General features: G+C 36.0%; 2 long non-coding RNA genes across 5 annotated transcripts; one reads left to right on the forward strand and one right to left on the reverse strand.

The window, feature by feature from the left end:
- Positions 1–1,325: 1,325 nt before the first annotated feature.
- Positions 1,326–4,592, reverse strand: LOC120108317. Of its 4 annotated transcripts, XR_005509718.1 has the most exons (5): positions 3,443–4,592; positions 3,281–3,307; positions 2,574–2,656; positions 2,084–2,201; positions 1,326–1,696 (listed from the first exon to the last, which is right to left on the reverse strand). It is a non-coding gene; the product is annotated as an uncharacterized LOC120108317 (long non-coding RNA). The 4 variants fall into 4 exon arrangements; XR_005509717.1 differs by having other exon boundaries at positions 3,281–4,590; XR_005509716.1 differs by lacking the exon at positions 2,574–2,656 and having other exon boundaries at positions 3,443–4,585.
- A 1,555-nt stretch (positions 4,593–6,147) lies between these two features.
- Positions 6,148–12,088, forward strand: LOC120108320. Its single transcript, XR_005509719.1, has 3 exons — positions 6,148–6,219; positions 6,319–6,368; positions 12,029–12,088. It is a non-coding gene; the product is annotated as an uncharacterized LOC120108320 (long non-coding RNA).
- Positions 12,089–12,734: the final 646 nt, after the last annotated feature.

Raw genomic sequence — 12,734 nt, forward strand, 5'->3', positions numbered from 1 at the left:
GCTTTATGAGCTCAAACTCGAGCCTTTGTTTTGCCAAGCAAACTCGAACTCGAGCCCAATACAGAGCTCGTTACCGAGCACAAGCCCGAGCTTCTGTGAAACGAGCCGAGCCGAGCTCTCCCAGGCTCGGGCTCGGCTTGTTAACAGCCCTACTGACATCTCATATGAAAATTCCTTTTTCACTCAAGGCTCCAAGATATGCCACAGATTGCACCACAACCTTAACGCCTTAGCGATTGATAGCAAGTGAATTATAAAAATACAGCAGACAATACTAAACTTCTATGCAAATCCTGCACAGAGTTTTATCCCATGCAACCTGCCAAACCTTACATTTTGGTTTATGATTTTGTGATATCATGTAGAAAGGAGATGAACCCGGAGAACTTCGAGACTTTTTGTTTTCTGACTATATTGGATGTATTCATACCCGTGATGTATGAAATGCCTGTTTTAACAAAAAAAAAAAAAGAAAAAAAGGAGATGAACAGCCGGAGGCAAGCTTAAAACTCGACTGGTTCGTCCTAGAGATTTTAAAATGGAGTCCTGATAGATCGCACCTTTTATAAAAATGTGTGGTTAAGACTGGTATTAGGGGCCTATTCATTTTTGAAGATCAAACTTTATAGTTATTCAATCAAGATTATGTTTGTGAATCCAATAACTACTACCTGACAAATTAATGACCAATTGTTAGAGATCTTGCCCATCATGAAACACCAATAGTGCACTGCAAAATTAACATACTACGTCGCTAATGATAAATAAGGACATTGCCTTAATGGGTGTCCCAGTGCACTCTTTACTATTTCTCATACTGTTGCAATGTCAAAAGCAGCTCTCTTCCAAGGTTTAAAACTTGAATTCCACCAAAAAGGATACAATTAATAGATGCTTTGAAGCATCCGTCAGTCACATTTACTTTTTGGAGAATTTTACAGCAGCAAAATTGAATTCATTCTGTTTTTTTTTTTTAATATTTTTCTTTTATTACATGCAAGAGAGATGAGATTCAATATATGATGCTGCAAAACCTAACAAATCTAAGAAAATGCAGAAATAAGATGGAGGACAATGCCAGAATGAAAAATCCTATGATGTGGCTAAAATAAGTTACATAATCATGTGCTTCATTCGAAAAGCTCACCGAGTAAATTGTGGAACAAAGGATTGAAAGACTCATGAGAGGAAGGAGTTCTGATGTTACAATACCTGTCATAATCTAGAGTCTTGCAGCTATCCTCATAGGCCCTGTCATGAAGGCTCCATTTGACCAATCCACAAGACCAATGGCCATGGAGGAGCAATGCAACCAAATCATTCTGAAAAGCTTATTTAATGTTGCAGAAAATCATAATCCAAATATGCAGTAAAATAATCGCAAGTTGCTGTTTCAAAAGGTAAAAGTTCATTACATTTATTAGCACAAAATCATCCAGCCTGCACTAAAATTTCGGTTCAAATGTCTGGTAGACATGGCTAGAGGATGATCACACAGCGAGAAAAGCAATGCACTAAATTTTTTTTCCATGCCTTCAGCCTACTAGGGAAAGGAATTTTTTCAGCTTCTGGTGGGTTGCCATGGCTGTCCGGGTTTGAGAGCATGACCCTTGGAATGGTAGATGTACTCATCTCCCTCTCCTGAGAAGTCCTCTTTGTGCTCTACTCCATATCTTTTAGGTTTCAGCATCAAAAGCTGCCAAGAAATATAATATAAGCTGCTCAGCATTCATTTTGTATCACAGTTATTACAGTGTATTTTTAGCCTAAAAGATCCTTTTCTAATTTTTCTTACATATTTTGAGATGCAAGCGGACATGATTTTGATTTTTTAAATTGTATTACACTAAAAGATTAAAGCCTATCTACCAACATTTCCAAATGCCTGCATGTATCTGTACATTTGTGCTAGCCTTCTGACAGAGATGATATCTTGTGTTATAATATCCAGTTAACAACCTAAATAGCATAGAGTTGAATCATATAAACAGCAATAAATTCTAAAAGTTTTTGAATTTTGGGATGATAAACATATTTAGGATTTCAGTTGATAGAATCAGTGGATATGACTCAGACGACTTACTTCATCCACCGTATGGTCAGTGATGTGGCGCAGCCAAGTAGCCAACCATGCCACTCAGGTGGCACTTGGGATGCATTATAACGGCCCATCTGTGCATACTCCACCCATCTGTGCCATCCTGCACATTCACCAATTTCATATTCTCATCATTTCTGAGACAAGATTTTCAGTGTTGAATGCTATGAATAATATATTCGCAGAAAAAATCAAGTTCGACTGCTTATACAGAAAGTTCTCAGCAATATGGACCTCCAAACTAGACTCATGGACCTCCCGTTGCATTATGGTTGGCAGTCAAGCAGAAGTAACGTCAGATATAAGACTGCATGATTTTTCAGTTTATGCCTTCTATAAAGGAAAATTCTGAGACCCTTTGAAGAATAAATTAATGTGCAAGTGCAAAACAATATCTTATTAACAAGTAATCGAATTAAATAAATTCAGTTATCTTCACTATGACTCGATGAATAACATAACTTGAGTAACCCACCATCAATATTATCCACTAACTGGTCCCAAGTGGTAGACTTGAGAGGGAGAAAGGTCATTTAGAGAAGCCTATCTGCTGCGAAACTATCCAAAGATAAAATGGATAAAGTGTCATTGTAAGAACGTAATCCGCTCGATTTATATGTAAGGATGTGTGTACATACATACACACATTATATACATATTATATTGCGAAAAAATATCAATGGAAGAAAAATTATCAACTTGAACAATATTTGTTACAAGTACAATCAAGAAAACTATGAGAAAGAAGTCATAAACGTATATGCACATCTTCTACTATACAACATCAACCTCATTTTATCAGGCCTTATCAAGTGAGAAACGCATAGAACTGACGATATTTCTAGGATATAGAATTTATACCTCATATGAAAAAAATCTATGCATACTTCTATAGGCAGATATTCCAAGAAGCATTTGTGAAGACTATCTATAAACAATCATTTAAGTTAAATAATTAAATAGTATTGTTTATTGAATCATGGCCTTCCTATGATATAGAATGGCAACACGCTGACATAGCAAGTTCAGGAAAAAGCAGCTTTCTTTCACATGGTTATTCACAAAATAAGTCTGAAGTAAAACATATTGATTATGACAAAATTCAACTACTTTAGCATGAAATTGCATATATGTTGCATAAACCTAATAATAGAATACCATGATAATAATAAAGGTACTTACAATAGATTCCCATCCAGAAGGCATTTCCTGTAAAAAGCAACAAATGTGGAATATCAGAGACTTGTAATTAAAAAAAGACAATAAGACAAGGTTAATTGTTATATGCTTATACATAAATGTCAATAAACTGCAATGTAAGGCAACTAAGCATAATGCACGTACCTAGAAAGTAAATGAACAAAATATTTATGATCTCTGGCACAGTTGGGCCTCCTTTCTTTGACAAGTGTCAAAAATAAGCCTAATGCACCTATGAGGTCCAAGAAAAATGATTATAGAAAGTTTGTCATAAATAATTTTTTTATTCGTCATATGACATTATCTTGCCAGTTCACTGAGAATGAATTGTTTGGTGGTCTAGGGATCCTGTACAGTCGTGAGAGGAAAAATTACAAGTCATTAACCCAAACCAACTCAGGGAAAATATGTTTAGATTTTGGCTATGATAAATTCTAGAAAATCAATTAAAACATCAATTGTTGCATCATGAGTTACGCCCTAATCTTGAAATAAATTCAAAAAACAGATTTCTAAGTCATACGAGTCCAATGCAATGTCCCAAACTCCTGCCTTTACAAAAATTCCGAGCGAATAACATAAATGACACCAAAAAGAACAATTTTTTAGTAAAAAAATCGAATTGATAAAGATGATCATGGTCATTTAAGCACAAGAAATCATCAAGCAAACTTTGGCCTCCATCTTTCCGAACATATAAATCTCCTGGAATAGCTGGGGCGATGCAAACCCCTTTAGAGAACTAACGTGCTTCCAATTCTGGCATTTTCTTGTGCAGAAATAAAATGATCAAGTTGAAGAGAAACCTAGATAAATTCAACAAATCAATAAAATCCCAGGCTCCAGATTGATGTGGAAGGGGAAAATTAACGGCCACGCACTGAAATAAAATGAGATTTCGCACTAGGAGAAATAAATCCATCAAATAAAGGTTGATTACAAAAAAATAAATTCGACAAATAAGAAAATCATGCCAACGCCCAGATGAAACTTTTAGGTCCTTATTCTTTCCTTAAAAATTCAACAACTATGGATTTGCGATGATGATTAGAGGGGGAGGAGACTCGCGTATAGCCCTCTTCTCGAAGCTGTTTGACGAAACTTCCGATGCCCTTCTCCCCGATCGCCTTGAAGACGCCCCGGACCACCGAAGCCATTCGCCTCCTCCCTTCTCCGAGAGCGCGTGAAGGAAGCCCCTCTACCCATATAAATCGCCAGTTTCGGCTGGGCTCTCCAACGACGAGTCGTTTTGCCACCGAGGTGGTAGCACGGTGGGCATGAAGCTTTAATTTTGTCAGAATGATCTGGGTTCGAAATATACGGACGCCGATTAAATGCATGAATTAAATGCTCTTCACCTAATTTGTCCAATAAAATTATTATTTAGTTTGTTATTATTTAGATAATGTTAATATGACGTATTCATACAGAAGATAGAGCTGCCAGGCTAATAAGCTCTGTCATGAATGGAGAGAATATGAGAAAAAAAAGTTCTGCCCGCATCAAATACTTTTCAGAGAAAACCAGTTGCTATGCGGATAGGATTTTTCTCACCCCTCTCTTTTCTTTTCCTAAGCACAAAAAAAAAGTTAGTTCGTTTTTTTTTTTTCTCTTTATGATGATAAGTTAGTTCGGCTTAAAGAACGTTTGCTAACGTGTGAAGCACGTGAAGCGCGGTGGGTGTTGATGCCTTGATGGATGGCTGTGATCCTGTCTGAAGCCGGAAAATAACAAGAAACGTCTGTGAACTGCACGATGGCTTGATCTCGTTCCTTGAAATGGTTTCATCACATAACCGTAGAAAATATGTTTATATTAAGTTATTTTTTCATATAATTTATTCCTTCTTAAAAGGTTTAGAAGTCAAAAACTAATTTCTAGACTCTTCTGCAAATATCCTTTTTCCTTCTTGTGAAAATATTTCTTTAAAAAATATTGTTAGACTTTTATTCTTAAAAAAAAAGCTTTAAATTTTTGTTGCTGACAGAAAGGTTCCTAGCTATACATGGTAGATTTCGAGACCCAAAAATAACTCAGCACCAAATTTCCAATGCACCATTTAACCAACGATGTTACTTCAAGATCTTAATCAAATGTAATAGGCAAGCTCAAAATAGTAAGTTTTGCTAAAATATTTTCTAATTTAGCAAGACGTATTCAAATTTTAAAGAAGGATATTCAATATAAAATTAAAAAATAAAATTTGTACACCGCAGAATGCTATGCATCTATAGATTATATATATGACGTGTATTGTTTGATAGTTGCCTATCTTCTGGTGATGGCCATCCACACTAGGTAGGGACCAGCTCATTTTCAAAGACGGCTTGACTACAGTGATTGATTGGATTTAGAATTAGAGTTGTGCAGATAAGGACAAACCGCTGCTATTTGACATTTGTAAACTACTACAGACGTATGGTGTGGGCTACACGTATATAGTGAACTAAATGGTGCAGCTGATTGGGTTGCTTCTTATGCGGCTCATTATTCTGGAGGTTTCGTTTGGAGGAAGTATAACATAGTACCGAGTTTTTATCTGTTTTGTTATTTTCAAATTTTGTTGGCCACATCCATATTTGTAGAGTGTGAGCCGTTGTTGTACCAAAATAAATAAATAAATAAATAGTGCACCGGTAGAAGATGCAGATCAACCATCTACTGCCAGTTTATTTTTGAACTTAAAAATAACGTGAGATATTACTAGGGATTTGCTGATAATTTGTACCGAAACCCGACAGCAAGGCAATGGCGGATTATGGTTAGGTTTTCGCCAGTAGCCAGGAATCCATCCCATTCTCAGGTTATAAGAGAAGAGGGCGAGATGCCGAGGAGCAGCAATCGCTCGCCCCAATGTCGATGCTGTTCGTCGACATGGAAAACCCTTCCTCGCTTGGACGTTCGACTCAAAGATCGTTGCCGTATTCTTCTCCAATCCCTCCCCATTCCCTTAGGTCATATCAAAATCGAGAAATTTATTCGAGCAATTATGACATTCTCATCTGTTCATTTCTTCCTAGGTTGCGGCTTTGGGGATAGCCGCGGAGGAGACCTCTCTGCCTGAGAAAAGGTTTATATTCTCCTTCATTTTTTCTTCTGAGGCTTAATAAAATGATGGTTTGACTATAATACAACCCGCTGTAATGATAGTCAAAACTTATATATGACAATTTATAATCTGTTTTATGTGCTTCCATGCAGTGAAGAAGTATCTGTATTGCTGTTATAATTGTCACGAAGTTGTTGTATAAACATTTCTTTGTAGCATTCTCATGAATGGCTTAGTGAAAAGTGGAAGGGTTATGAAAGCGAAAGGGTTTGGGGAAAAAAGTTGAGAAAATATTTTTTTGAGTAGGTTTACATGGTACAACCAAAGATAGGACGTCATAAAAATTGGTTATCTTCATTTCTTTATTCTCCAATGTTGGACAAATTTTTGATTTATCTATTTCTATAGTTGTCCCTCAAGGGAGCAACTTTCGTAGAGGAGAATAAGGATGTGTCTGAACTGTCGCCATTGCCTTGAAAGAAAGGGGATTACCACCTCCTAAACCATGATGACGATGGTAATTCACGCTTTACAGTAAAGGTGATTATCGATTTTCTCCTCCCATGTGATAAAGAGAGATACGAGGGGGATGGAGAGCAAGAGAGCGGAGAAAGGCCAAGGGACATGGCCTGAGGACTTTTCTTTTAGTGATCACAATGACTTTTCCTATCAGAAGGGGACTTCTGTTCTTTCCGGTGATGGTCATTACCCTTGATACACACACAAAAAAGAAATTTATAGCATAAAGGCACATCAAAACTTCAAAGACAGGAAGGTTGTGATGAGGAGCTTAGGGCTTGGGCCTTGAGAGTTTCACCATCACTCCTGACCACCATTTTTCTTGGCAAAGATGATCAATTTCGATGGAGAAAAAGGAGAGCAGCAAATTGGAGTTTGGAGAGTTTTGGGGCACAAGATTGAAGATTTTGGGGCCTAATGTTGGTTTAGATTTTTTTTTAAAATCCACTTTGATTGGTGCAAGTTAACCAAATTGTCAAACTCAGGCAGTCTGAGGTATCAAGCCAGCGGTTCTTTACACTTTTTTTTAAAGTTAAATTGGGTCATGATCTAATTTTGCTAGCAACATAATGGATGGTGGGACAACTGTTGACAACCCTAGCATCTGGATTTTTAGAAGATTTTGTTATTGGGACTATTGGTGTGTCTAGAATCTGTCCGTAAAAAATAGAAAATGGCAATAAAAAAATATATCGAAAATCTTGGCATGGAATGTATGACAAATGGTGTCTTAGTACTGGATTTTCATTAATGCTCTAGTTGCTCAAATTATGTATCTATCCTTGATGTTGCACTTCAAACTTCAAAGTGCTGGATGGGAGTATGAAAGATCTGAGTCACCTTGCATTGTGCTAAGGTGAATGTGGAACAACATGGGGTTGCATTAAGTGTTTGGAATTTTTTATATATGAGAGAAGAAAGTTGTGGATACGTCTATCTTCTCAATAGACAATCCCATACCAGCAATTTTAAGCAAGTTAGCCCGTGAAGGAAGCTATAAAGACCAAGGAATTTAGAAATCAAATTGAGAGCAACATGGGAAAAATTGTCCCAAACGGGTCTGTAAAAGAAGGTGCAAACTGAAGCTTCAAGAGTGGGCACAAGTAGATGAATGGACGATCTATAAGGACTTGAACAAATCCTTGGGCTGTTAATGGAAAACTAGGGTTAAGACCGCAATAATATGACTTGTCAAAACAAGGATCATGTTGAAAAAGGAACGGGAAAGACAAAGCTCATAGCTCTCACCTTAAGGTACATACCTGAAAATAAACCTCACTTGAAAAGCACACCCACATGCACATCATAAGCAAATCTCACCTTCTTACCATAAATGATAAGTCCCTGCCGCAAAATAATGAAAATAGTAAATGAATTATGTAATGTATGTTGATCCACAAAGAAAACTGCAATAATATGACTTGTCAAAACAAGGATCATGTGAAAAAGGAGCGGGAATGACGAAGCTCACAGCTCTCACCTTAAGGTACATACCTGAAAATAAACCTCACTTGAAAAGCACACCCACATGCACATCATGAGCAAAATCTCACCTTTTACAATAAATGATAAGTCTCTGTCGCAAAAATAATGAAAATAGTAAAATGAAATGATGTAATGTATGTTGTTCCACAAAGAAAACCATAGAATACTTATCCATAATATTGTAGTTGAAAGCGTTAGGGGCATGCTTCTATTGATAATGTATTTCATATGCATATCACATGCAGGTTCATACTAGCATAAGTAACCAAGACTTGAAGCTTGCACAAGCAGCAGTTCCATTATATATCCATCATTTGAATCAATATACTATACACCTCAAGATTCAAAAGTTTATCATAGATATCAAACAAGTAATACCTTCTTCACAGGTTGACTATAATGTTGTAAAAATCAGTCATGCCAACAATAATGAATAATAGCATGAAGGATCTAAGAAAGCAAGTATGTTTCTCACTTTCTCTTAATATATTTCAAATTGCCATACTCTTCATTCACATGATCTAGATAATAAAGTTGGATTATGCAATCCGTTGTGTGAAGAGCAGAATAATATTGTGCCATCTTGTATTTATTGAGGATTGTGATTTTCTTATTTTGTGAAGCTTGCAGTTTCTTGACTTAATTTAATCTTCATTCAATATTGGAATTGAGTCACAACCGTCAGCATAGAGTGACTAATTGTTGACTGCTTAATGCAGACGAAGCACCTTACGCATACCAGGTGCCCATTTAATTCTAGGTTTACTTACACAATGCATCACCTTATGGCATTTTTGCATGTATATCTATTGACCTTACCACTGTGTAATCATGATTCCGAACTTTGTCATGGTGCCACACCATTGTTTTAAAAATCCACATGCTGAACTTTGAATATCTAGGAATGGTTTACTCAAGTCAACATAAAATCTGATTATCTACTACCTCTTTAATGTACGAATTTCATAATTAAATTATGGTAATTTAAGCAATGGCCTAAATGATGTTTACATTTCTTTAGTATGTAAACAACAGAACTGAAAAAAATCTCACTAGAAAACACTACATTGCTAAATGGATTAGTAAATACAACTCATAGATCTATCATATATTATGAAATCGTATATGGTGGATTAGTTTTAACCACAGAATTATCAGGTAGCATGCTTTTACTGGTATTTTGGAATTCCTATGAACCTTTATACTTGTGTGATGCCCAGTTGTATGAGCTTATCATTTTCTGTGGCTGTTTTATCGGTCTCAATATCTGCCCTTTGGTTATAAATACAGCTCCTTTTTCTACCACTTTTTGACATGCAGCCTCTTGTTAAATTATTTTAATAACTGGGGTCAATGCAATATGCAACAAAAGATCCAATGCATTAACTTTGTCTTCGTCTGATGTCTTCTAATTGTTAAGCTATAATTGCCTGCTTGCTGAAAACTTACCTTGTAACTATTTTCCATTGTCATCACATCTCCATTATTGCCTCCATCGATCTCATCTTGAAAGAAATGAATATTGTTGTCAGTTCAATTTCATCTTAATGTTTTATCCTTTCTCTTTCAGTATTCCCTTTTTTTCTCCTTTTTCTAGTGGCATATTCTCAATTTGGCTGACATTCTTGCAAGCATCAATGAAAGTTCTGCAGTGCTTCACTTTTTTTGCATTCTTTGACAAGTTCTTTTAGAGCATCCAACAAATATGTCAGACAGAATGTAATCTTCTTGACATGCTGTCAACCTACAAAACCTGCATCTGATACAGTTTATCGAAAAAGAATTGAAATATTTATAAGTACTACTGTAAGCATAAATATGTGGACATGCACAAGTGTGTCACCGTTTCCTATGTCGCAAGTTGGGTCACTTGCTTATCAAGTTCACACAGACCAGTTTGGTAAGTAGGATCAGACAACGTCTGTCTAATAAAACAATCTAATACTTCAATATGTTCATCTTCTTGTTCTGTTAGAGGGCCTTCTTGATAGTTTACTGTTATTATTAAATTCTTAGTGTATCCTCATTGCTTAATCATTAATTTTTTGATACAATGAACAATCCATAAACTGCTCATTTATCATAACATAAATGATCATCTAGTCTATGCATCTGTTGTAGTTTGTAACCTCTTAAAATTAGCGAACGCAATTGAGTTTATGGTTTAGATTGGAGAATGAACATCAGAATAGTCACTGGTCTTATAGTGGATGAGCTCAAGAAGTTGTCTCATGTAGTAAGAATTGACAAATTGAGAACAACACTGGTTATTTTAAATGTTCTCTCATGTTTGTACTGGTGGAATGAAATTGTATGACAATCAAGGATGAAATAACTCCTTTTTTATTATATTCTTTCTTTTCCTTTTAAATGAAATTGTGAACTACTTAAAAATGATCATCTCATGGTTAATTTCTCAGCATAGATCTCAGAGTCTAGTCTTCTGTGAACTAAAATTGTTATTGTTTCAGTGAATGTGGAGAGAGTAAGTTTAGGATATCCCTGTGATTGTGGAAATTCATGAAGCAACATTTATGGGGTTGAATCCCAACTGATTAGGATGAGGCTTGTCAGCTAAAGTATGGTTGATGGCTCAGCACTGAACAATTTCAATATTGATTGCATATGAATCTCCGCAGGTGATCTTGAATCATAGTCCATATTCATATATTGTTTTACTAGTTTATCCTTTTTTTCTCATAAAGGAAGTGGATATAGGATACAGCATGGCAGGTTATTTTCTCTTCAAGATTCCTCTGTTGCTGTCACAGGCATGCTTTTTCATATGATTTCCCTCATAAAGCTTCCCCATGCTGTAGATTCTTGTTTATATTGCAAACATGATATTTTCATTTTATCTTTGGATCATCTCAAAGAATTAAACTCGCATAGAACCCATCATGATTTATGCCTGAAACATGATAGCCAGTGAGAAAACTTCAGCTGGTTAGACTGTGCTCATCACACACTGGTGCTTAGGATTGCACGGGTCTTTTGTTAATGGCAACCTTTACATGTAGTCTGAAGAAAAAGGAGACTTATATAGAGACTTGGCCTTAGTTTTCCAACTAAAGTCTGATGGGAGAATGGCATGCAATGCACATGATTTTCGATAGCTATAACATTTGCTTAAAATATGCAGAAGTTTGATTGAGTAAGCTGTGATCACAGTTCAAACACTCTTAAGTCAGTCAATGCATCTAATTCTGAGGTTATGCCTGAAAAGATATTAAAGATGCACAATTATCATAGGCATTTATGTTTTTGTTAAAGTTGTTTCTGTGATTTTTTAATAATTATTTTGAGCTAGCAAGATAATATTTTGGCATATTCTTACCTGTGACTTGAAGAAAAGAAATATTACCCATTTCTTGTCTTGTGACTTAGTTGTTATGTGAAATAGATTCTCCTGCTTTCTTGTACAGTTTTTTTTTTTTTTGAATTATTATACTCACGAGTTCTTTGAAATGGTTAATGACCGTCATGGCTAGCATTGGTAACTCTCCATACCTTGTCATCCCACTATGTTTACTACATGCATTCACAAACATAAAAAGATTATACAGCTGCACCGATCAGTAATCTCTCTCTTATTAAGTCCATTTTGTTCTATATTCTTCTTGAAATTTTCTATTCTTTTTTGCTGACATTAGTTATATTGGTTAAATGAGCACCAGAATGAAGAAGACCAACACATCAAAAGAGGTCAGCAATCAAATCATTTTTGGTATTGAAATCAATCTTTTCAAATTCTGGCCATCCTTATCTTCCTGTTGCATCAAGTTCACTGCTTCATAATGCCTAGTTGCACAAATGGAGGCTGCCTCTGGATCAGCTTGTCCGTGAAAGCTCCGCAAACCTGTTGCTTTACTACAAACGTTCTCGAAAGCTCTGAGCCAAAGCTTTAATCCACATCTAAATATCCATCATATGATTCATATCAACTCCAAAACTAGGCAACTACAACAATTTTGACAGCATCAAAGTAATGTCCATAGTCCAAAGCAAAAAGAAATTGTGGTAGAGCTTTCCCACTTCTGTTTCATCTTTTCATATTATTTGATTTCTACCAGGATGCGTCACATTGTTGTTTACCTGATCATTCTTCCTCCCTATTATACCAGGTATGAAGTAATGCCCTCTGTCGTTAATTCATGCTTACTGCTTCCAGCAAGGTTGAAATCAACAGACCTTTTCAACTGTCATAGGAATTTAGCCATGGCCATGAATATTCTTGTTTTTCCAGAGGAACCAAGTAAAAAAAAACTTGTAGTTGGGAATATGTTGAGGCATTTGTAAAGCCCACCTTGGTGGGAGAATGACATGCACCAGTTTGACCACACTCTTCAGGCAGGGAAAGGAAGAAAGAGGGAGGGATATTAT

This window comes from Phoenix dactylifera, unplaced genomic scaffold (genome assembly GCF_009389715.1).
Source record: "Phoenix dactylifera cultivar Barhee BC4 unplaced genomic scaffold, palm_55x_up_171113_PBpolish2nd_filt_p 001271F, whole genome shotgun sequence".
Lineage (NCBI taxonomy): Eukaryota > Viridiplantae > Streptophyta > Magnoliopsida > Arecales > Arecaceae > Phoenix > Phoenix dactylifera.